The following is a 24,508-nucleotide window of genomic DNA, read 5'->3' as shown; positions in this document are numbered from 1 at the left end:
AGATTGCAAAATTGGAATTGTAATTAGAAGAGAGTMTTTTTAAAACATTTTATTTAAAARTGGGTTTTATGTGAAGTAATCTGCTTTCCTACTATGAAAGAAGTGTAAGAAAATTTCATGAATATTAGCAAATAGGTACACCTAACTTGGATAGAGCTTCAGCTATGGAATGTATGGTTAAACAAAATGCACAGAAGGAAAAGACTTTAGATTCACTTTGCAAAGTGATTTTTCAGCCAGAACTGATGTTGATTGAGCGTTTGTTTGATGGAGAATGGTTGCCACTTGGTTCCGCTGTCTTTCTGTAAGTGACAGCTGTTCCAGTGCAGAAAGGAGGTCCTCTAACCTTTGCTCTGAGGAGGACTGAGAACCCATTTGCGTAATCCCTACTCCAACATTTTCCATCCACATTAGCATAGAGTTGAGATATTTGTAAGTTCTTGACTTGAGCATTTCTGGTCAGGCCTTGTACAGAGAGAAAACCTCAGTGCTCAGACCAGAATTAATAAAAGTATTTTAAACAAAAAAACTTTTGTTCTAATTTTTTTTTACCTTCTTAATTCTTATAGTGTAATGAAATCCATATTCTGCTACAATAAATATTGAAATCAGATGCTGATCCTACCATTAAACATGTTGATATGAAAATGCATAAGATTATGTGGTAATATTTCCAAAGGTTGCTATCAAAACAGCAACACATGGACTTCTGGAAAGCTTAATTAACCTTTGGTGTTGCTAAAGTTGCTACTTAGTTCAGCCACACTGAGGAGATTATCTGGCAAAGAAGTTGGAAAGCTGATGACTTGAGCACAGGCATGCAATTACTCTCACTGGTAGATTATGTGCTGATGGGATCCAATTATATGCCAACCCAGCCTCTGAATCATCAAAGAAGAAATGTTAAAAATTCCCTTGGCTCCRAAGCATGATCTCTGCTGCCGTATGTCAGAGCTGTTCTCTGACTAATGCAGGTCCCCCGAAGACAAGCCTTTCTCATCCTTGCAATATCACCTCACAGAGCATCCTGGGGGATTAAGGGAGAGTGCAGGCCACTTCTCTGGAGTGTCTGAATTAGTATGCTTGTTACTGTGAAATTATTCCAGTYGCCTGTTTTATTTAAAGATTACCAGACTGTAGGGATGGGATAATCTAGTGTTAGCTAATGACATTGAAATGATGTTTGAYACAAGTCAAGGTCAGCTGGAAGAGAACWGGAGTTAAATATCCAACACACATGAGGGAAAGATGAATGCTTGTAGAGATGCAGGGGAAAAAAATGGACTTAATCTCCRGATTCTAAAATGCAAGCTGGAAACCTTTCTCTTTGCTTCAATGTCTTCTGTATGGCTGCTGCTGTGAGCAAGTGGCTGAGCGCTCAGTCCTTTTGGGTGCGTCTTTAGGAGAGGAGATGAGTCTGGGACACTCACACTGTTTAAAGTTTTGACCATTTTTTCAAGTCTAAATCGAGCCTGTTAAGTTTTTTATTTATTCAGGGGTATTTAACCTTCTCCTTCTGAGATATTAACATTCTGATCGGCTACAGAGTTGATAGGATCAAGGCAGGATGGGTGCAGGCAATTCCCATGTTTGCAAAACGAGGAGTCATTGCTTCTCCAGGGAATTTTCGCATGTCTGGAAAAGTAGCATACCATTTCTGTAGGAAACATTTGCACAATGTTTTCCGTATATTTCACATAAATATATGACTCCTGCTATCTGTCACTACATTAACAACTGCACAAACAGGTAGATAAGACTGATGGCTTGGGTGCTSAATGAGACAGCCTCAGCTCCTTTTTGTGTTGGGGTGACAGAGCTCCTACTCCCATGACCTTCCCTGTGACAAGTGCTACCATGAGTTGTTATGCACAGAATTAGACATTCAGAGTGATTTAAAGGGTGGAATCTGACCCTCATTAGGTCTTGTTTCCATCATATGCTTTAGCATTAAAAAAGTATTGTTGCAAATGAATACTACAGAAAGTTCCAGAATATTACCATTAATAAAAGCAACATATATATATTTAAGGTAAAATCAATTTGCTCGGTTGGGCAGTAATAAATCTGTTCCACTTCCTATCAGGAACTGGCTGTCTGGTCCAGCCAGCAGATACAATTCACTGTCTCTTYATATAKAAGAGGGAGGGTGTTTCCTTGGCTATTATTCTCACATTTATGMTTGCAAATTTATGTTTAAGATATTAATATCAAAATTTATGGGATTTTATTCTTATAAAGTTTGGAGAGCTCTAASATCAGCAGTTTTAAAATTCCTGGGGAAGATTTGCTTCGAGAGCTGCACCAAAAACCCCCAACTTCCACTGTATAGGTTCCATTTTTGGCCCAGTTATGTGTATTTAGACATATAAGCATTTATTGCGTACTGCGTTTAATTTTTATTGACTGTTTAAGCATTCAGAAGAATGAAACATAATGAACATATCAAAGTGSTGAGAAAGTCCAGGCTTTATTTTGAAAAGATCTGAAGAGACTATTAGCAATATACATGTCGAAGTTTAAATTGAGTTGAATTTTAGTAAAAATGTTTCTACTTTCCTTTCTCTGTTGAAGACTTTGAGTACCCTCCAGATTTGCTCTTCTTATTTAAGCATCCTTGGATAGAATCCGAAGCCCTGTTCATGGAACAGAAAGGAAATGTGGGTGTGGACATACACCCTATGGAAACCTGTGTTCCTTGCTTGTGACAGTAAAGRGAGAGAGAAATATTGGAGCCATAAAGAAAGAGTATTTGGACTGCCCTGGAATAGAAGTATTTTTCTCATACTCTTTAAAAAAGTGTAAAAATATAAATATAGATAAGTGTGAATTTTGTAGACCTATAATGTAGACTGAAATGGAAAAAGWCATCTTAATTCCATATGCATATTTGAACAGAACTCAAAAGGGCTTAATTCATTCCTCTTGATTGAATTAGCATTAGATCATGTAATTATTGTAAATATTGTTTACATCTGCATTGTAAACTCAGCAGTTGGAATGCATCTGCACATCACYTGTAACATATAAAGTAATAGAAGGCTATTAGAAAACTTGTGGTTAAAATACTTTTATTTCACTGATTAATATTATAARAAGTCAAAATAAAAATTCAATTAATGTTTAAACCCCCAAAATTATGGAAATAACATCTGTTATTTTGCAATCTTGTTTTTGCAGGCAACATGTTTTAATGCAATTCTGATTTAATAAAAATAGATTTTTTTAATACACTAGACTGCAGGTTAATCTGTTTATAGCAACATCACTTTTGCTGCAAGCATGTAGCTRTAAAAAATAATATAATCAGATTTTCAATGTTCTAGACAATCATGCTGGAAATTATGCATTGAAACACAACGGTGTAATTTCTGTATACTTTTATTCCTCCAGAGGTTGAGGGACATCAGAGGGTGCCATTAAGAAGTCAGATCCTATCAGGAGTTAACTACATGATGGCTGTTGAGGAATTACAGAGCAACCCCAATGATTGGAGTATTGCAGTGCATTAACTGTTAAACAAGTGATAAATGYTCATCTGCTCCATCTGCTTCCCCAAATGTTCTGTAATAGACACTGGGATTCTCCCCTTGGTTACGTTTCCTAGGTGCTAAAATAATACAAACAAATTAGACAAGTAMAAGAAATTGCTGCTGAAATTCTGTACCTCAAAAGTTAATCTTTGCTAAYTACCCGTGTTCTTGAAATGCCCATTATCTTCAGATTGCTGCTGACAATCGGAAGGTCATATTGGCTCCAGCTCCCCCAAATACATATCCTACTCCTCTCATGGTTTCCCACCTATCCCAAGATGTTTAAATAATCACTCAACAGCTCCACACTGAGCAGCTCAGTGTTTTTAACCTGCTAGTGGTGCATATTTCTGTCTTGAAATTAAAATAGCTATCAACAACATCTCTTTAGCTGTTTCTCTAGCAGATCAGTTGTCTCTGCAATGGTAGTCAAACCCCCTAGATGTGGAACCTCCCCTGGGCACTGCATGCAAAGGAGATGGTAATAATAACTTCCTTCTGTCAAAGCCTTTATTTTGCCACTTGTTAGCTGCAACACTATAGGAAGGTGATCTACTCTGATCACTGCTTGTGGATTAAAGCAAAATCCTGTTTGCCTCATCAATTTGAATAAAGAGTTTTTCCAAATATGCAGCCCATTACTCAGTTAAAATGCTTCCTCCATGTTTTGATTCCATTATGAGATTAACAAGAAGCCCCTTAAAACCTTTCTTGTTGAATCCAARTTTCCTCCAGGCAATCCTTGTCTATCACTAATCACAATTAGTGTTGCTTGTTTACTCAATGACAGTTTTAAATAAGCCAGCAGTTAAAAATAAGTTGTCACATAATTCCTGTTCCAGAGTAAGAATAACAAAGGTAAAATACTCAGCCTGTTTCATYCCAGGTCCAGGCAGAGGGAATTCTTTTTTAGACCAAAATGTCAGATGGAAGGTCAAGTAGAGGTCTGCTTTTCGATGTTTATTTGCAGTGGAGTGTTTCACAAACCATATGATCCCTTCATGAGTCTAGTCATACAGCAAAACTGTGTTAAGAATTTAACATGTGGAACTGAACTTGGAAATGAAGTGTATAAAGCAAAAAAGTCATATCCAAAGGCTTTGTAAATTTATCTGAGGTACCTGTACACCTACACTTCTCTAGACTGAGAAYTTAATGAAATCTTTTTAGTCTGAGCCTGCAGAAAAATTAAAAAATGGACTTCCTTTGTTTATTTCACCACACCATGCCTAGATGGGATCTGGCAGTGCTTTCAACACTGCTATGGCTCAGGTAAGGCAGTGAGAATGATTACCCAGAGCAGATCTGGCTTCTAAGGTCTTTTTAAGAAGTGAGATGGGAGTTTTACACAGCTCCCATTCCCTTGCTGTCTCAGAGCTCAGATCATTAGATCTTGCCATCTCTTTTTGTCAGGGAGGTCACTGGCAGTCTGGGACTTTTGGTCAGAAAGTTGGCTTGGTTCCTGCTGTGCTGTTGGTCATCACAACCCAGCTTGGTTTTTGKGATCCAAGGGCTCTGGGCATCCCCTGCATTTGTTTCATGCAGCTCTGGCCTCCTGGAACTTTGTCCACTGCTGGTACACTTCCTTCAGTCAAGGACTTCACCTTCTTTTTAGCCCCTAAAATCCATTTTTTTCCAATGTAAATATTGTGTGTGGGGTAGCCCAGTCTGTGGTCAGTCTCCTAATTGTTAATTTTGGTTCATATCTCTTTACCAGCTAGAGGACTTGGCATGTGCTGCTTGGGTTCAGCCCAGGTATTATGAAAGGTAATAGAGAGTGTAGCAAATTTCTGCATGAAAACTCAGAAGTTCAGCCTGAGACATCCTGTCACACCCACCTCCACCCCAATCATCTTCCTCCTGACTGCATTCACTGTTTGAGCTACTTTTTTCTCTGTCTGCATGATCTCTAACTCTGCATTAGGGTGACATGTATCATGAGAGTGGCAGCACCAGCACTTAATTCCCAAGAGAACTGAGATTTCAGTAGCAATCCAGGACTCCAATCACATATCCACGTGGTTTGCTTTGGACTAGGGGTCTCTTGACCATCCTGTGAAATCCCAGCTCCTAAATGATCTTGTAGCACATTCTAAAGATAACCAGCTGAACTCCCACCAGATCTTCCTTACTGCTTGTTTCCTGTTTTTCTCCACATTCAAATGCCTTTTATTGATTTTTCCTACAGGCAACATCACAGTTAATGCATTATAGCTCAAGCTTGGAGACTTCTGCTGAATTTTTAGCAGCATTACAAGCTTCCAGTGGGGTTCCCCTGCCCCTCTGCAACTATGTTCCATGTTTGCCAAATTCATATAATACTCTATTCTGTTAAGCAGTATGCATAGAGAAGGAAATTATAAAGGATGGAAAGCCTAAGTATTCTTTGGGGTTTCTTTCTGAGCTTTATTGCAATGTTTTGAAGGAATATTTAGTGTATTTTTTCTGTTAGCCTTTTAAAGACAATAGCTGAAAACAATATTAGCAAGTAAACATGATAAGAAGTGCATGCTTTCTTCAGTGAGGGCTTATAAAGCAGCTTGCTATGYTCAGATCCTCTCTTCCAGCTCCCCTGATATCTTTGTATCTTCACTGTGCTCCAAATACCATCTGCTGCTGCTTATGTGCCTCATCACTGAAATGTAAACTGAARTTCCTCCACACTGGCACAACAAGTGCACACTGAAGAAATATCTTCTTCTGTTGGAGCAAAATAAAACCAGAACCACATTACCATAGCAGTTATGGGATATTAAATATTCATGGTGACCTGTGAGGTCCTAGAAGTTCTTTTCTAAGCTTAGTAATGCAATAAACACAGCAGCCATTTTTTTTCTTTGGCTTAATTCACTGTTAAGGCTTCCACAAACTGAGTGGAATAATTCTTAACAGGGGAAATTCAGTGTAATGAACACATTAACTCTGTTTTTCCTAAAGATTAAATACAATTTCTCTCATGACCAGGCAGCATGCTTTATTTGTGAAAAGTTTCTTCACTCTTCTGCTGCAGAGAACTTCCTCCATGCAGCAGAGCAGAGGGACAAACAGCTTCTCTCTTTTGGGCTTCAGGCACCTTAAGCCTCCAGGGTTCATGAAGCACAAAATGCACAAAGTGCATTTTGATGTCAGGCTGGCTCTAAGTGGAATTTTTCAGCTAGTTCAGCAAACATTTTGGTTATAGCAAAGTGTCCTGATTTTGATTTAAAAAGGCCTTGAAGAGATCTTCTGGTACTTGGGAAATGGAACTTTGAAACCAACTGAGCTGTAAATCAGCAGTGAGTAGGTGTAGCTGGGCTCTGAAGATGGGTTCCTTCTTCTTAAAGAGCGTAATTTCTGTGACCAGTTGAACTAGCTAGAATGTAGAAAGTGGTCCATGATTGGGCTGGATCACYTCGGTCTTCTCTCAAGTGCTGTAACTTGTTGGTGTCTTACTGGCCCAGCACATGTCAGGGAGGCTGTTTACTCACTGGTGGAATAGAACATTTAAAATTAAGTTTACAAATTTAGAGWAGGAAAATGCTAAGTTTAAAAAATTAAATGGGAAATTAAGTAGGAAAGTGATATTTTATTTTCYTGGGTAATTGTTTATCATCTTTAAATTTTTCTCTGAAATTTTATGAGGAAAAAACCCTAAATTTTTAATTGTAGCTGGAATRTTCTGGTATTTTAAAYGTCTGTATATAAATACTTGAAAAAKAACAGCAATAAAGTGAAAATCATCAGTGGTGAAATACTTAGCCATTTATACTCTGTGTTCTTCTTGTAGATCCACTGGCTTTTGTTTAGATGAAGAATGGGGGACATGCATAACTTGATCTGAAAAGTGATAACATTTTCATTTTTGCTTGCTCATCTGTAGAAGTGTTTTCAATCAGTTTCTCTGAGCACATCCTAAAACTTTTGACTAAGCTGCATTTAGTGGATTGGATCTGGGATAATACCCTCACATACCTAAGGAATGTTAAACTGATAAAATAATGCCAAGTCTTCTTATTTTATTTCCTATATCTTAATGTGAAATTGRCACTATAATTAGATAATTTGAAAATTTAATAGAAATTTCGTCCTTGAATTAATACAGACAGATCAGAGTGACAGCTCTGGGTCAGGAGATGATATGGTGTAAACTGCATGGAGTCACTGATAATAACAATTTTCAGTGTTCTTGTAGTAGGGACTGTCTAATAATTACACTTTGCCTAGGGAGGATTCATCAGCATGGTGTAACAAATAATAAAGCGCATTATCATGATAAGTACATGAATTAGGTTAGAATCTCAAAAAGTACAGAAGTTCAGTAATTCTGATAGGAAACTCAATCTGCATTAGYAATTTCACCAAAATGAGAGCATGTAATAGGTCCCTTATTGCAGAATAATGGAATTGTCTTTAATAAAAAATAGAGATTTGATTGTAGAGTGAGATGGCAGACTTTCATTGTTTTGCCTGTAATAAAGACAGATGCTTGCCATTATGTATCTAAAATGATCGTTTTTRCTCACTAAAACAATACACATTATATATGATATACATAGCAGCAGACTGATAGATTGCTGGGAAGACATAAAGAATGTCAGTTTGCATTAACACAATAGCATTACATCAAAWAAMCCCTGCCAGTGCAAATGAGATAATATTCCTGGCTCTCAATCTGCTATATTTAAGCTAAGAAAGATCCATTTACTCTTTTAGATGCATCAGGACAATTTCCACTATAGTCAATGTGTCAAATTGCTCTTAAACACAGTACCCAACACCATCTATTTCAGTGTAGTGACAGCAGAGTTTAGCCTGCTGGCTGGTCTGATGAAGTGACTTTCCTGCCATTTGCAGGCCACATTGGCTGACACTTCCATTAGACCCGTGGCTGTTACAGTGGTACCGTGCTCCATAACTCTTTTGATCAATTAAGAAACAAAAGTGCTCCTGAAATTTAATTTGCTGTACCTTTATAGGTTTTTTTTTTGTAGTATAATGAATCCTGAGTAGTGTAATTACCTTTAGAAGAGGTACTGAATAAAGCTACCAATTTAAAATATTGAACAAAGTATAGATTTGTGGTCAAAATGTAGCTTGTGAAAGAATTATTCTATCTACCTATCTCCCTTGGTACCTTATGAAAATGCTGCTTGTCCTTCAACAATGTATATTATTATTTTCTTCAAACTATGTGTTCATTAAGAAAAAAGACTTTACCATCATGAAAAATTAAATAAAAGAGTCTTGCATTGCAAAAAGTWACAAAACCTGCCATAAGAATGGAAATAAATGTGCATACACATACGGTCAACTATTACTACCAACAACTGGCCAAAATAGAGGCCTTGGGAAAATAAAATTAAAYTTTTAAATATTCTAAAACTATAATGTTGGCATTTCCCTTCTGATCAGACATCTCTAATGACTTTGCCAGTCTAAAAAGGTTTTATTTTTAAAACACAGTAGTTTTTGACCATGTGTATTGATTTGAAGACCAAAGTAGTTAAAGGGAAGAAAGGTTATTCTGTAGTTATTGCACAGACTTCTGAATTACTCTTCCTGGATTGCAGTTCTCCTTATGCTATCTACTTGCCACAGCATCTAGAGAAGATCTGGATTAATTTGATAATCGTATCTGTAAGGAACTTGTGTATGTGTTTATTTGGAAAGAAATCAGATGTCTTGGGATGCAATGCACAAAGGTAATGCTGTTTTTTCCAAAGTACTTCAGCCACTAACTTCATCCTTAGGACCCTAAACATCTTTAAAACACAGATCTGAGAAACCAGGCCCCATTAAATTTAAATGATATGCAGGCTATATATGCACTGGTAGAGGTCTCCTGGTAGAGAAATAACAATATTCTAATGCACATAACTGCTCCAAGAGGAAATTCAGGGGGAACTGTAAAGTGATSCTTATTAACTCAGCATCAGTACATTTAATTACTCTCTGAGTGAAACAAGTTAAATTGGTCAAATTCAGGTATACTGATCAAGCAGCATTACTTCTGGGAGCTCTGCTGATGTAGCATGTCAGTCACACTTAATAACCCTTYGTACCCTGCAGTAATTTAACTAGCAATAGAAACCAATTCAGAGGACCTGTCCTTAATTCCTAAATGATTTGTGAAGATAGACTTAATCTCTGAAGCCATGCAGAAACTTTYGGAAGGCTGCATTTGTGTTCCTAAAAGCTTACAAATATACTTTGTTCAAAGTTATGAGGGAGCTTTCAGAAAAAGTCCTTTCTAAACTTAYGAGTTGTGCCTCTCAGATGTAACATTAAGATTGGAGATGCTGTGGTCCAGCTGCCTTTATACTTCCAAGGCCAGAGGTTCAAGACCTCTCAGATGAGAATTAAGAATTCTATTGGAACACAAATCTTCAATTTTAGCTCATTTATATACTTTTAGGCAGAAGGTGAGCAGCACTCCATTAAAGGATAATGATAAAGATAGTTTATCTTGCTCTTCTTCTAGGAGGGCTCTCAGTTAAAAGTCCTTGAGAAGTTGAAATTTGCAGTGCACACACAGTACAGATATCAGATTTATCTTAGAAATGTTGTTGTAATTTAATAGTGAGGTATCCACAGAGACCAAGAAGAGAAAATTAACTTTGGTGCTTGACTGTCTGTTTCAACTAGGTATTATTTCACCAATTTACATGACAGTCTTAAAGGACAGAAAGGAGCTTTTTTTTTTTTTTTTTTTTTTAAAAAAAAAAAAAAAATGAGCAGGAAGGTCTTGGTGTCCTGCCAAGGTGTAACTGCATGAAACCTTGCTTATAGATGGCTTTGAATTCTTTAAAGAAAGGTGCAATAAAACTGCAGGTTGTTGTTATGAAACATACAGAGACTTCCCCTCTCAAATTTTCCTCTTGTGTTGTCGGTGACAATCACATAATTTCCTGCTTGGCTTCCATCCTCAGTTCTTTCTAATATAATTACCTGTTGGCAAAACTGCTTTGCACACTGTTGGAAAAACAGACTTTGTCCAGAGAGTTACCAAGCACAAAAACTCCTCATATGTCACAGAGAAGGTATTACATATTTTTATGGTAATATTAATAAATTTATGTCTTCATGGAAATATTATTTAGACATTTTGTAATTGACCTTGACCTCTGTCAGATTTTTGTGCATGTTCTACAAGCTTATGGGTATGCCTGGTTTTATCTGGATTGTTGATTTYTGAGATAGGATAGAAAAATCCTGAATTTTCTGCTACTAGCAGCTCAGAGAATTTAATACCTAGCTGTGGCTGTGATACTGGGATGGTAGAAGTGTTGTATTCTGATTACCTAAACACAATTTATGGTATTTACACAGCTTAATTTTTAAAGCAATTATTGCCTTTATGTGCTCCTAAGTGAACCAAACACAACTCCTTTTCCTTCCTGTTCTTTGTACTAAACACAAGTCAGTCCTGAAGCCGTGATGACGGGAAAAGTGCTTAATTTTCTTTAGAAATACCTAAAGCACTTTGGTAGCTTGCGTCTTTATGCTGCACTGCTGCATGGAAGTACTTATTCTAACCCGTGCTGAGTGYTTGGAAGTCATCTTCATGTTAAGATATTCCTGTAGCCAGCTGTTGCTGTGTYTCCTGGCATTACTGCACTTCCCTTAACCTTTCTTTTCCAAGTTTTGCTGCCTGGTGTGCTCAGGACCCTCAGCTGAGCTTTGCAGTGCAGGCACAGCCCCCTGAGAGCTGCCTGGGAGCTCTGCCTGCACTGAGGGTCACCAGCCCCGCTMCATCAGTCCTGAACTTTGAGCATAACCTGTTCTTCTTAGCTGGGCCTTTCAGCTGGGGAAAATCTGACTGCACATTTCCTACAGATTCTGGAAAACAACACTGGCTTTACCTAATTTATTATGCAGTTTCACCTTCCTCTTGTTCTCTTGTCACTGAGTTGCAGGTAGGTAAGGTGATCGCAATTACTGAAAACTGTGGTTTGTGCAGCATTAGATTTTTCTATAATGAGCCGTCATTATGATTTGGGATAAGCTTGTTTTGCTTGAATGGTTTATCAGAGGTTTGGTGTCTGTTAATTGGTTTTTTTTTGTTGTTTGGCTGTGGAGTTTTTTTCTCTCCTTTGTCAATTTTCGTTCTCTGTTTGGATTCCAAGAGAAAGGCATTTCTTTGTTTATTTAATACTTTAATTAAACTACTCTACAGTYTTATTCAAGCATATCACTGCTGGTATTAAATAATGGAAACAAATTGCCAGTGCTGGACAAAAGTCAGGGACTGTTTTCAAGGAACCTATGCAGCATTACTGACACAAATTTGTACCGATTTGCTGTAAATATACAGAAGTATTTTGATACTGAGAGGAGGTAATTTTCTCCAGTGTAGATGGTGCAGTTGAGGGATTGAGTGTGAGCAAAAAAAGGTGGGGTGTGCATATAGCACTTGTGTTTCTGTTCCTCCAGTAGGGTGATGGAATAAAGTCCTGCAGATGTCAGACAATGTGCCTCACTCTTCAGGGAAGAAATGATGCTCCTTCCTAGACTGAAATTTGTCAATAAATTTCCTTTGCCCTGTGCCAAAAAAGGGKTTTTTGGGCCTGTTGGAGGGGATGCAGGTTTCCACCAGTGTGCAAAGGAAGACCCCTRCATCCTTGGACATATATTCACTGCCACAAAGCTGGATCTCCATCAAGCACTACAGAGTTCAGTGGCTGTACATCTAATTTTCTAYGTTCAGAATGTTTTAATAGATCATTATGCACTTGTTTGTAAGCACAGTTTAATGTCAATAGCAGGGAAAATACAAAAACAATCATATAATCTGAGGAACTGTGCAGCAAACTGGGTCACTGAAAAGACTCAGGCTGTAAATAGATATTTTGGAGCTGTTATTTGACACTCCGAGCAGTTGCCAACAGCTTGCCTGGCTGAGCTGAACCGTCAGCATTTTGTGCAACTCAAAACTCTTCATGCAGTCAGTTCCCAGGTTTCTCGATTCTTCTAACGACCCATTTGGGGAGTTCTGTGGGATATGCAAGAACTCTTCTGAAGCAGAGGCTCTCTCCCCTTCCCTCTGGTGTTTCCTGGGAGATGCGTATCTGCAGCCTTTGTTTTGCTTCCCTATTTTTTCCCCCAAGATCTATGTAAGATTGGTTGTACAGTACACAACAGATTTAAGAGAGCAACACAAACCTGCTATAACTGACTACTCAAAAATGCCACCTCTGTAATGGCAGCCTGGATCCCTAATTGCACCCTTCTCCCTGATTTTTGTGGCTTGATCAACATTTGAGCCAGAATGATAACATTTACTGACCTGCAGGTGTGTGTTTTACCGTTTTGGGCATTAAGAGCCTTGATAGTTTCTGTGACTTAAATATATTTGTTTTACCTGTTTTACCATGATTTTTCTTCTTCTAACCTGGCCAAGTAGTGCCCCATGGACTCTCTGTTGGGAAGATGAAGTACCTAGCTAGTGCACAGTGCTTTGCAAATGTCTGGAGATACATACATATTTAACTTTAAAAAAGTTATGCTCCTCCATGACTTATTTTGCTTGATGTCTCAGACATTGCACAGCATGCTAAGAGCAAAAATGTTTTGTATAACGCAAGTAATGTACAGTTTAATATACTTAGAGGCACTGCAACTGTGAGTGTAGGACTGAGGTATGTCATACAACTGATCCAAGCAATCCATAGGAATGTCTGTTACTTCACCTTGYTGCATGACTTTATTTTCTTAACAGGACCAAAATATTTCTAAAATCGACAGGATTTTAAAAAATAAGAAGCAGGACACTCTGGATTYTACCCATTTTAATACATTACTCTTTACTTGAATAATTCAGTGTGTCATGAATCTTACAGATATGCAACTTGAATTCCAAAACTAGTTCATATGTACACGATAATTCTTAGTAAGTACCAGACTGTTTTGCATTTTTAAAGCATAATCTCCTAGTGCTGAAGAGGAGAAGAAAAAAAAAAAACAACATTCTTGATGCACACAGGAAAGGAAASAGAAGACAGAAGTTCTGGATAAGGTCTGTATATTTGTAATTATAGATTAGACTTTAATCCATATTTATATTTGCTATGCATTCCCTCAGTTTAAATCAGTTAAATGTGATTAGAGGAGTGTCAAAGAGGCAGTGTGCAGTGATTGCACTTTTGTCTATATTCATCAGAGAAACCTACTCCAGTGAAAACATGAGGCTCAAAACTGTTATCAATTACTATTTCTTTCTACTGTRCATAAATGATTATAACTTTAGAGTGTAACAGGAATTCATTGGACACCTGGGAATGGAGGAGCTTCTCTGCAGATTGCAGGGACTGTGAGCACACTCATCCTGCCTCTCTGCCACTTTGTCACTCCACCTCTGGACAGACAGGCCAGGGCCCTGAGGCACACAGGGTGGGCACAGATGAGGAGACAGTACCCAAAGGAGCCATGCCTTTTGATTCAGGAAGTTCAGACAAGTGGGATTTCTTAGTTGTGCCTGCATGTGTATCTGCCTTATTCAATCTGAACAAGCTTTGACTGTGGATAGAAAAAGGGGTTTCTTCTGAATCACAGATGGAATCAGAACATGATTTTTCAAATAGGACTTTTGAAGTCCTTATAAGAATAAGCCCATCTGTCTTATAATGTAAATGGCTTACCAGCAGAGCTCTGTAGCTAAATTACATTTTCTACAATATCAAGCCATTGTTCTAAGAAAGAAAGAAAGCAGGTAGAAAATAATGGCAAATCGTACTGACACTTTAAGGAGTACAGAGTGAAAAAAGTGAAAAAGCTGAACGTTGTTGTTTCTTACCACTTCTCTTAATCTCTCATGAAGTTCATTTGTATGACCTTTAGCCACTTTTACTTGATGATGTATGGTGTAGTATTCTTGGGAAGAGAGTGAGTCACTTTATCTTTCTGTCAGAGGGGTACTCTTGCAATTCACATGGTAGCTGGAATTAGAAACTGGTGCAGCTACAGATGAGACATCATGCTCTGCAGTGAGGAGGCTTATTAATGTTACCCATGCTGGTACTCCAGAATTGACCATCTGCTCTTGTAAAAAACAAAATTAATTTACATGTTGACCAACTAGCAGCAGTTTCCATTATGCTAAACACCTGTTATCACTTAAAGCCATTTTACTGAATATGACGCATTATCTGTGTATTATTGGTGCTAAGGATGAATCCAGAAATATGTCATCCACTTACATGGTTTAGGTGTTGCTTAACTAATATATTAAATTTGCTGAAGAGTTTCTACAGGAAACAATTGTATGTAGTAGGAACACAAGAGAGAGCGTGGTTAATTATCTTAAATATTTTCAATTACTGCACTAAAAATGCAGGCTTCTGTCTGTTGTGGCATGGCATGTGTGTGGGGTTGATTATATGGGTTCTGTTAGTGTCTCTTCCTATTTTATTTCAGGCTTTTGTCCAATAATTAAGTATAAATGTGTGCAGATATAATTATATTCTTATTACTGGTGGGTGAAAAAAAATCCRGGGAAAACTGCTAGAATTTGCAAAACAAATGTCACCAGACAAATCTTGCAATAATCTCTCAGCWGGAGAGGGAGAAAGCCTTTCAAGAAATGGCTTGCTGCTTTTCAGTTCCTAAAGATCTGTGTATTTAAAATATATTGATAGTATTCCATGAAGGAAAAAAATCTTTCAGATGGCAGGAAAAAAGCTTTTGGATGATCAATTTATGCTTTATTATCTTTATTATCTGTTTTATTATGCTGTGTTCTCTGAAGACTAGAAAATTTCTGGGGAAATAAGCACTTTGTAGGGACTGGAATTTTAGGAAGGTAGGATGGCCTGTGTACTGCCTTAGACTGATTTGCTCTTAGCCAGCTGCACAGCCACAAATAAAATCTTTTTTGTGGCACAATGGACTTCATCTTCTAATTTGTTCCAGAATGGGTAATCAGCAAGCCTCTTGTCKGAGGTCTAGACAGGAATCCAATATAAAAATGAGAGACAGCAAAATCATCTGTCTAGAAACGAGGCATATGTCTGTCTGCCAGCTAGATTTTAGTTTTTTTTTACTCTTTCTGTATCTTTTGCTAGCAATTTGCTTTTCATGTTTAATTTAAACAGCAACAAATTTTCTCTTTCACTGCAGTACTTTCTGTCTCACTTCAATGCAAATGAAAAGCTTGCTCTAMACATTCAGGTTCAAGGTGAAGTTTATTTGGATTTCATGTGTCCTGTAGTCCTAAAAGATGTGTATAACAGGTAGATGTGTATAATAAAACCACATAGTTAATTGAACTAGAAATTTTAATCCCACAGCTCTTGTACAGGTGTTCCTTATAATTTACTCTTTTATGGATATCTCTGAATATTTTYCAGAAGGTTATACATGTGGCATTGACAAAGCTACAGGGCAGCCACACTTCTCTTCAAAATGCCCTTGAGTGATTTTAGAGGTTTAAAACTTTTAGCTCAGAGTAAAACAAACTAACACCATGTAGGTCAAGATCAGTATATGAAAGATTCCTTTGAAGTTTATGATTTTATCCCAGAGAAAGGAGTTAGGGTGACCTGAAGGCAAAAAGAACTTTAGAAATGATTGTTCAGCTAGGAGTATTTCCATTTCAGTCACCGTCCAAGAAGACCCTCAGTCCATTTGACACACAACAAACAGGAATATGAGTAGAAACAAGGAATAGCAGAGAAAGAAGTCATGCATGAAGAGAAGCAAATAAAAGTTTTCAATTAGTCAAATGCTTAGCYGCTCACCTCTCTCTTGGGTACAATAGAATGACAAGTGAAAGCAGAGGGCCCTGAATTTAAATTTGCTCGTGTGTGACACTTTAGACATACACAAAATACTGTTAAAATTTGTAAAATTAAATAAAATTTTATGTTAATCTATTTAAATTGGCACACCTTTTAGGCTTTGGGGCATTAAAATGWAATGATGATTACCGTATGCTAATGGCAGAAAAGTTTTGTTGGAAGGGATACTTGGAGGTTATCCATTTCTGTCTTGGTGCTGCATGAGCTTCTGTTGACATGGCATGACCTCTTGTAGAACAGTAAAAGCACATTAGAGAGGAACTAAAAAAAAATACAAATGGCTTTTCAGAAACTGAGGCACATAATTTTTAAACCCCCAAAAAATCAGAGAATATGTTTTGCAGCCAACCCAAAATTTATTTTAATTCCAAATCAAAACAAAAAAGATAACTGTATTGTCCTAATGTAAAGAAAAATGTCTTCTTTTTTAGCAAATTGTAAGACAGTCACCTAGTAAAGGGACAAAATTCTTTAGGAGCACACCCTTAATTCTCTTAGGTGATGGATTTCGCAATTATTCTTGCAAACATTGTAAAAAAACAGTAGTGTGGGAAGTCCACTATGGACAGAACTATTATTTCCCATTCACCCTAATCACCAGACAGGAAGACACTTGTCTGGGGTGTGATCCAGGCAGGAGGTGTTTGTATTCCCCTTTGAAAGGACACCTCTGCCCTGACATTAGAAGTAGGCATGCTGACTCAGCAATAAATGTCTACATGTTTGGGAAAATGGAACTGAAAGGATGTGTGTCCTCAAAGCTTTTTCCTTTCTTGTAAGTTTAGAGGGAGCTTGAGATGGCCAGCTCAGATAAAAATATCTACGTTTGGTTGAACGAAATCCATCATAGGAGGGAAGCAGTGTTAAGAACCAGGGAGCGATAAAAAAACATCTACTGCTTTGCAGTAATGGAAATAGTTGATGTATATTGACAWTGTGTGGCTTTGACCACAATATCTGATCTTTTGTCTATAAAAGTGTGTGCAAACAAAAAGAGAAATCTACAAGATGTCTTGAGCAGGGAGATTACAGTAAATAAACAAACTCTTCTTTTCCCATATGCTTTTGCAATTAAATGTATGAACAACAACAACAAAAATTACTGTGTTCTACATTTGTCATAATTGGCCCTCAAGGGCAAAGTGTCTATATAGCCAAATGAAAAAAAAAAAAATGCAAGTTGCATCTCTGAAGGTTTAAAACAGTCTTTGTGCTTCACTAGGTCTTTTATTTGTTTGTATTTTGCTTTTATTTTTTTTCAAGTAGGAGCCAGCGACACAGGATGTCTGTTTTTTGAGGCATTGCACATTTAATTAGCCACATACACTCTCCTTGAACTGGACCAGTGGTAAGTGAAACTATCATCCACTTCTCCTGGCACTTTGGATTGATTTGAGAGTAAGACATTTGCCCTAAGGGAGAAAGGCATTGCGTCTGCACAGAGCCGAACAAATGTTTTTTAATTAATGATTTATTCAGCTCATGCGTTTCTTTGTCGGCGTGTAACAGAACACCCCTGGGAAGATCCCTGAGAGAAGAGGCTGAACTTGGGACCTCGAATCTGAAACCAGGAATGTCTCCTGCCAAAAGCCTCGTCTTTGTCTTACAAAGATACTTTGGCATCATAACCCCAAGATGGGGTCTCTCCACTCTGGAGGGTGTTGTTTCCCTGGGTATCAGTCAATCACTGTTTAACTGGCTGCCTGACACCCAGCCAAATCCAATCTTTTATTAAGTAATTAATTACATTTACTAAATTACTCAGAGCCCATTTAGGTGATCTAAATTAGCATAGTGCTAATAACATACCATGTTTAACAGAAGAAATACAAGATACAGTTTTTCCCTGCCAGGTTTCCATTCCAATTTCTTGCTGGGGGTACTGGGTTGGTRTGACAGACTGGGAGCAATCATTTCTAGCCTTTGCCCCTCTTGACAAAACTCATGTTTGTGTTATGGAAGCCCAAACTTTACTGGATTTAACTCAGAAGAACAGGAMAATTTTGGGTAGGTATCAGTTTTGAGGGGAGAAAATTCCCCTTTTCTCCTGTGACTTGTAAATTCTTTGATTTACCTTGCTCAGATGTCACTGGGGTTTTTAAGAAATTCTTATTAACATACGAAAAAAGAAAGAAAAACTACACCAGGCTAGGTCAAAGTGTAGCTCAGCCTTCTGCCTTTGACAGGGAGGGTAGCAAATACCTGGGGACATGACATGAGGACAGGAACAGCCATCAAGTGCTGCTTTTCTTTTCTGTAGGAACTTGCAGGTTTGGCAGAGTTCCCAGCCCAGGCACTGCCCACGGGCTGTATCCATTCAGACTGATCAAAGTTCAATCAAAAGTTAATTATGGCTTTTGGCACCTTGTGCTGACATCAGTGAAGCCACAGAGGTTTCTGGGAGGTTTGGTAGGGTGGTTTTGCATGCTTGGATAATTACAGTGCGAGGTGGCCGCTTGTTTTCCAGGAGCAAGGTCACCCCACCACAATGGGCAAGTTCCGTGGCTCATTTGCAGATGAGAGACTTTCTTGACCCTTTATAAAGAATCATTGCCAGAATAATTTCATAGGAGCATTCTTCTCCTGGAAGCACGAGCAAGCATTACATTATAAACATTTATGGAGGCACAGAGGAAGCTTTTCCAGCCCAGCCTGACACTTGGAGCAAAGTTACTTGTTTCTGCTGCCATGATGGACAAGTAGTAACTCTGCATCGAGTGGGGCAGCTGGTGTTTATGGGTGTCATGGTTTCTGTTCACAGAAGATGAACTCAGAGTGGCCACAAGTGCTGTTAGAAAATTATTAATTCACAATTTTTATGTTGACTTTGTCTGTATCCCAGACCGAACAAAATATAACAGCCTCAGCGATACAGGGYGTATTAAATGCCAGGGTCTTGCTGCATCTATAAAAAGTCAGCCATCACCACCACATATTGGTGTTGTGAGGTTTTAGGGGGTCCTGCAAGTCACAAAGGATGGTACAAACTACTGGCAGACAACGGTCTGTGATCAACCCAATGGCAGCTGCCAGTCAGCTGAACTCAAAACACTTTAAAAGAACCTTCCTTCTGCTTCCTCCTGGTACACCATGGCAATTGTAGGGTATAATTTCACTGTCTGAATGAATTCTTTGCTATCCCAGAGATCTAAAGCCAGATTAATTGTTTTATGGGCAGTAGCAAAAGGTTATGCTGTGTCTGTTTGGATTTTTGTTTGGTTCATACTTGGCAGCACCACCTTTGTCAGCTCTGGTTTTTGTGGGGAAGGTGGGATTTTTCAGYGGCAGTGATTTAGGAGTACAGATGCTAATGGATCTGTTCATTTTGTCCTTCCAGATAACACAGGACAAGTATCATAAATGCATTGGTTTACCCCTCCGGAGTCTCGTAAATTCCTGAGATTTTCCTGCAGAGTGTGAAGACAGTCAAAAACATCCTAGGAGGTWGAAGAAACTCAGCACACAGTATGTGTTGGTATGGATGCACAAAATCCTTTGCACATTTCTCTGGACAGACCTGCTCTGTTACAATCCTCTGAACAGTGAGGGTATCATGCAAGAGAGTTGCAGAGTACAGGGACCCTTTCCCTCTCCATGCTCTGTTTTTGGGAAGTCAGAAACCCAATCAAAAAACTCTCTAATGGCTGGTTTGCAGTAGGRCTAGTAACAATATTTCCTTTCTCTGACAAGATCCCACAGGTCTTTCTGATACTTTTCCAGGTGGCCTTGTGCACATGAAATTCTCCTCTGGAACTTTTATTTCCCCAAACTGGGAGGTATCCAGGACTTAGCCTTTTTTCTACCCTGCTGGGGACTTGCTGTTGTTACAGATGCTGTCCTGACCCAGTGAACATTTTCTGTGCCYTGGAGGTGCCAAAGTCAAAGATTTTTGGTATAAATATGACCTATCTGTGTTTAATTTTACATTTTCACTCAGATTTTTGTGTATGTAAGGTTCTGCAATGTCAGTTATTCTTATGCTTTTATTTACAGCAACCCACCAACATCAAAAACCACCTCTGGAATTTGGATCCTCTTCCTGACTTGACCTGAGTGATTTTTCCTGAAGAATGTAGTGAAAAAAGCCATAAAGTGCTTCAGAAGTCCTGTGAGTCCCTGAGGCAGAGCAATAGCTCTAGAAAATGTGTTWAACTGAGAACATACAAAATGGCTTAAGAGGCTTAGTAGAAAATGTCCTGAGCTTCAGTTTTGTAAATGTGCTAGTTCAGAGTTATGGTAATAAATATTAATTTTATTTTGACATTTGAAAGAGACATTTGAATGCTGCCTATGTGCAGTGCAGAATGATTAAAAATTATTGTGGTGTGTGAAATTTATGTTTTAGCTGGTATGATTACATCCTTCTAAAAATGTGCAAGGCTGTAATCTTTTAAAATTGTTTTTGCAGCAGAGAGATTAAAATTCAGCGAAGCACTTCATATATTTTTAAACAATCATGTTAATTTGAAAGTGACTCAAATAACATTCATTCTATTTTAAACATAAGTCATAACGATCCACATTCAAATTCTTTGTTTCTAATAAAAGTAACTGTGTGCACCAAGAGCTCAACAAAAGAAGTTTTCTTGTACCGTGAGCCACTACAGACGTGACACCAGCCGGCTGGTTATATAGCAGATGTAGTAGAAAGGCTAAATTTATTTTTACTCCAAATCAATGCTTTATTTCAGGWTATAGGATAGGTTTCTATCCACCTTGTCTCCTCCCACACCTCTTCTCTCAGTCTGTATACCTGTTCTGGAATTTCCCTGGTGTGKCAGTGGAGTCAGAGTCAGAATGATTTGCTGCAGGCTGGGATTAGACAGTGACTGAAAGCTTCTGTAGGTGCAGTTCTGCTGTATTTACTTCACAGATAAGGATCTTACAACAGGGTTGCACTGCTGAGGGTCAAATTCAATTCAGAGTGGAATGAGAACAAATTTGGTGTGCTTCTGAACAGAACAAAAAAAAATTAAATGGATACCCAAATCTTTAGAAATACATACCATTCTTATTGATTAATCTGAGTCAGTCTGCGTCCTCATATTTGGTGATACTTTTTCTTTGTCAGTTCTGGATTTCTCTCATTTGAAGGCTGAAAAGTGTTTATAGGTCCTGTGGACAATGGTTTACCCTTGTTTTAGATGGATTGCAATGACATACCCATCTTGAAGCTGTTCAAGATTCTGTTCTTTTGTCTTCTGGTGGAACAACCATGTCTTCTTCTCCATTATGTGAAACTACCATGGCTTCTTCTCCATTATCTGTCATTGACTCTCACCCTTACTGTATTCTGGGCTTTCCAAGAATTCAGCATACTGTTGTTTTGGTGGCAAGCACAGGCTTTACATATTTCTAACCCCCATCAGCTCTACTAGCTGTGTTTCCTCGACTTKCATGGAGCATTAGGTGAGGCAGGTTGTTGCCCTGTGTGTATTGTTTCAATTTATTGACTGGACTCCCAGGACAGATCTCAAATCTGACTCACTACCAGGTGCTGGGAACTGTGTCCTGTCAGGGTGGGCTCTGCCCTGCCTRCAAAAGGTCCACCACCTCAGATCCTGAATCATTTCTCCAAATCCAGCAGATCTCCTCCCTGATGGTGTAGATAAAGCAGCTCTGTCTTTGCCCACAGAACAGAAAGGATGCAAAACTGCAGTTTCTTGATGGCAACAGTGAAACGAATAGAAAAGGATAGTTTCTCTGAAGAACTTGAAATTGCATGTTGGTTAATGCTGCTGTGTGTTGACTGCATGACATTTGCTGGAAAATATCTGTAGAAGAGAACTTTCTGTAGAACAGATTTGACAAACTTTATGACTTGTCCATTAGAAGTAACTAAAATTAGAGAAAATATTAAAGATTCAAGGTAGAAACAGTATCTGGGGTTCTTGACTGTATAATGTGGGTGAAAGCACTCTCCTTTCATACCTTAAAGGTGCTTGGTATTGCAGAGTGTCCTCACAAAAAGGAGGTGAATCCCAGATGATGTTTTCAGGCCATCTGTATTTGGTGAGATGCTTTTAACAGGCAGATTCTCCCCTTTTCTTTCATCTGACCTTAAGGGAAAAAATGCATTAAGGAAGGATAGTTCTGAGAATTTGAGTGTACCTTGCGTTGAAAGACAAAGTTCCTTCTTCACTTGACTTTAAACTCCAGTAATGACAGTTAACTCTTGAAGTAATGCTTTAAACGGAATCTCAAATCTCTATTAAAGCTGATTTTATCTTTATTGCTCTCATGAGTTAGATAACGTAGTTTACAACTATTCTTTTTTCTGCGTACATTGTAGACATACCCAAAATCATAAAACAATTCCCTGTGGGAATTTTGAAAACACCTGTGAAACATTGTTTTCCATTCTTGCTAGATAGAGTAAGACTGTAAAAAAAAAAAACCCACAAAAAACAAACAAAAACCAGCCAACCCTGTCTCACYAAGAAATTACTGCTTATTTGCAAAAACCAGAACAAGAAAGTGCAGGAAAATCACAAGGTGCTGCTGCTTGGTACAGGGGCAAATAGTATCAATGTCAAGGCTGTGCACTTGCTGAAGAAACATCAGAAAAAATCAAAGAAAATGTAGATCATTCCCACTGTACAACTCTACAAACAGCTGTGGGTAACTACTGCTGATCTAAGTACATTACATTGTGTCTTGTCCTCTTACACAGGATAGGGAAAAGTGAAGCAAAAGGAATGTAAATTTTTTTACTTCGGAAAAAATGTATCACATTCAGCATCCAGTTTTTGCTTGTGAAAAAAGACCGATTATAACAAGAAGAGAGCTGATTGATGAGTTGAACTTTTTACAGAAAAAAMCCCTAAAACAAAATTACTACTAACACCATTGTCACACACCACAATTTAATTTAATTAACACCACTTTAATTTCAGTTTACAGATTGATTTTGAAGAGCCATATTTTGTTCTGTAGTCATTGCTGCTGTCGGCAGAAAGTTCCTTTTGGAATCTGGGGTGTTCTCATGTGGAATGTTTATATGTAAAATGTCCAATCTAATTAATATTTTTTTTGAAATTGTGAAATAATAGAGATGAGTAATAAAGGTAAACTTTTCAGCTTAAAGCTGGATTTCAAGAGCTTCTGCCCCACTTTCTTGTTGAAAGGTATCGAGTAACTCTTGTTGGAAGCATAACTTCTGCTCCATAAAATCACTTTTGATTACCCCAGTGTAAACTGCATTAACATGAGCCACAGGAACCTCTACCCACACTCTGGAACATCCACAACACTGTACACACAGAAGGTGTAGCAAAAGGAAAGCAGTACGACCACATGGCAGTTCTGCTTGATGTGGTAAGAAATGTTTGTTGTGACTGAGCTCTAGCTCAAAATGGGCTTTGTGTCCTTTTCCCACTGAGTAGTTTCTGAAATGATCTGAAAATTCAGTTCCTGATTTTTCACTGAATTCCTTGATTTGTCATGCTTTGGGCAATGGGAGTCTGTAACAGGGTGACCATTCTGGACAAACTGGCCAAGAGAACCTCTGTGCCTTGGTACACCACTGGAGGAGGAAAACCCAACTCAAATGAGGATACACCTGTTTTAATCCCATCAAATCATTGACCTTTACACTAAAAACTTTAAGAAGATTGTCTTCTATGCTGATGTTATTTGTGATGTGATCATATTCCCTGGATTTGGAAAATAAAACCAAGGTAATTGGATTTTGAAAATGAACCCATAATCAGTTGGTTGTTAGAGGTGTCACAACAGGACTTTCAGGCCACTTGTGGCTTGGGCAGAACCTGAACTTATGTTCTTGAAATGAAAAGCTCTGCATGTCATTACTTATTCCCTTAACCATACCAGGTTGCTAATACATTACACCTGATGTTTTKGGGTTTTTTGAAATGAAAATTAGGCAAAAGAAAGATATATTTCTGCAACTGTGTCGCCAAAATGACACTGACAGAAGATGAAGTCATGGTTGGTGTTTTTCTATAGAAGTATTTATAAACTGTGTCTATATATAAATCTATATAAATGCAGTTTGAATCAATTTTTCTCAATCTGAAGTCAGGAGTCCTTCAACAGTCTGCTGAAAACTTACTGACTGAATTTTGCTGGATCTATTTTTAGTTTCCAGCTGTTACAATGCTTTTAAAAGTTAAAAGAACTTGACCCTCTCTGTGAGTAAAAAGATGTGGTTATGATTAAGGGTATTAGGCAGTCATTGAC

Source organism: Malurus melanocephalus, unplaced genomic scaffold, assembly GCF_030028575.1.
Source record: "Malurus melanocephalus ecotype Western Australia unplaced genomic scaffold, MMel_1.1 scaffold_344, whole genome shotgun sequence".
Lineage (NCBI taxonomy): Eukaryota > Metazoa > Chordata > Aves > Passeriformes > Maluridae > Malurus > Malurus melanocephalus.
This window is presented reverse-complemented; position numbering follows the sequence as displayed.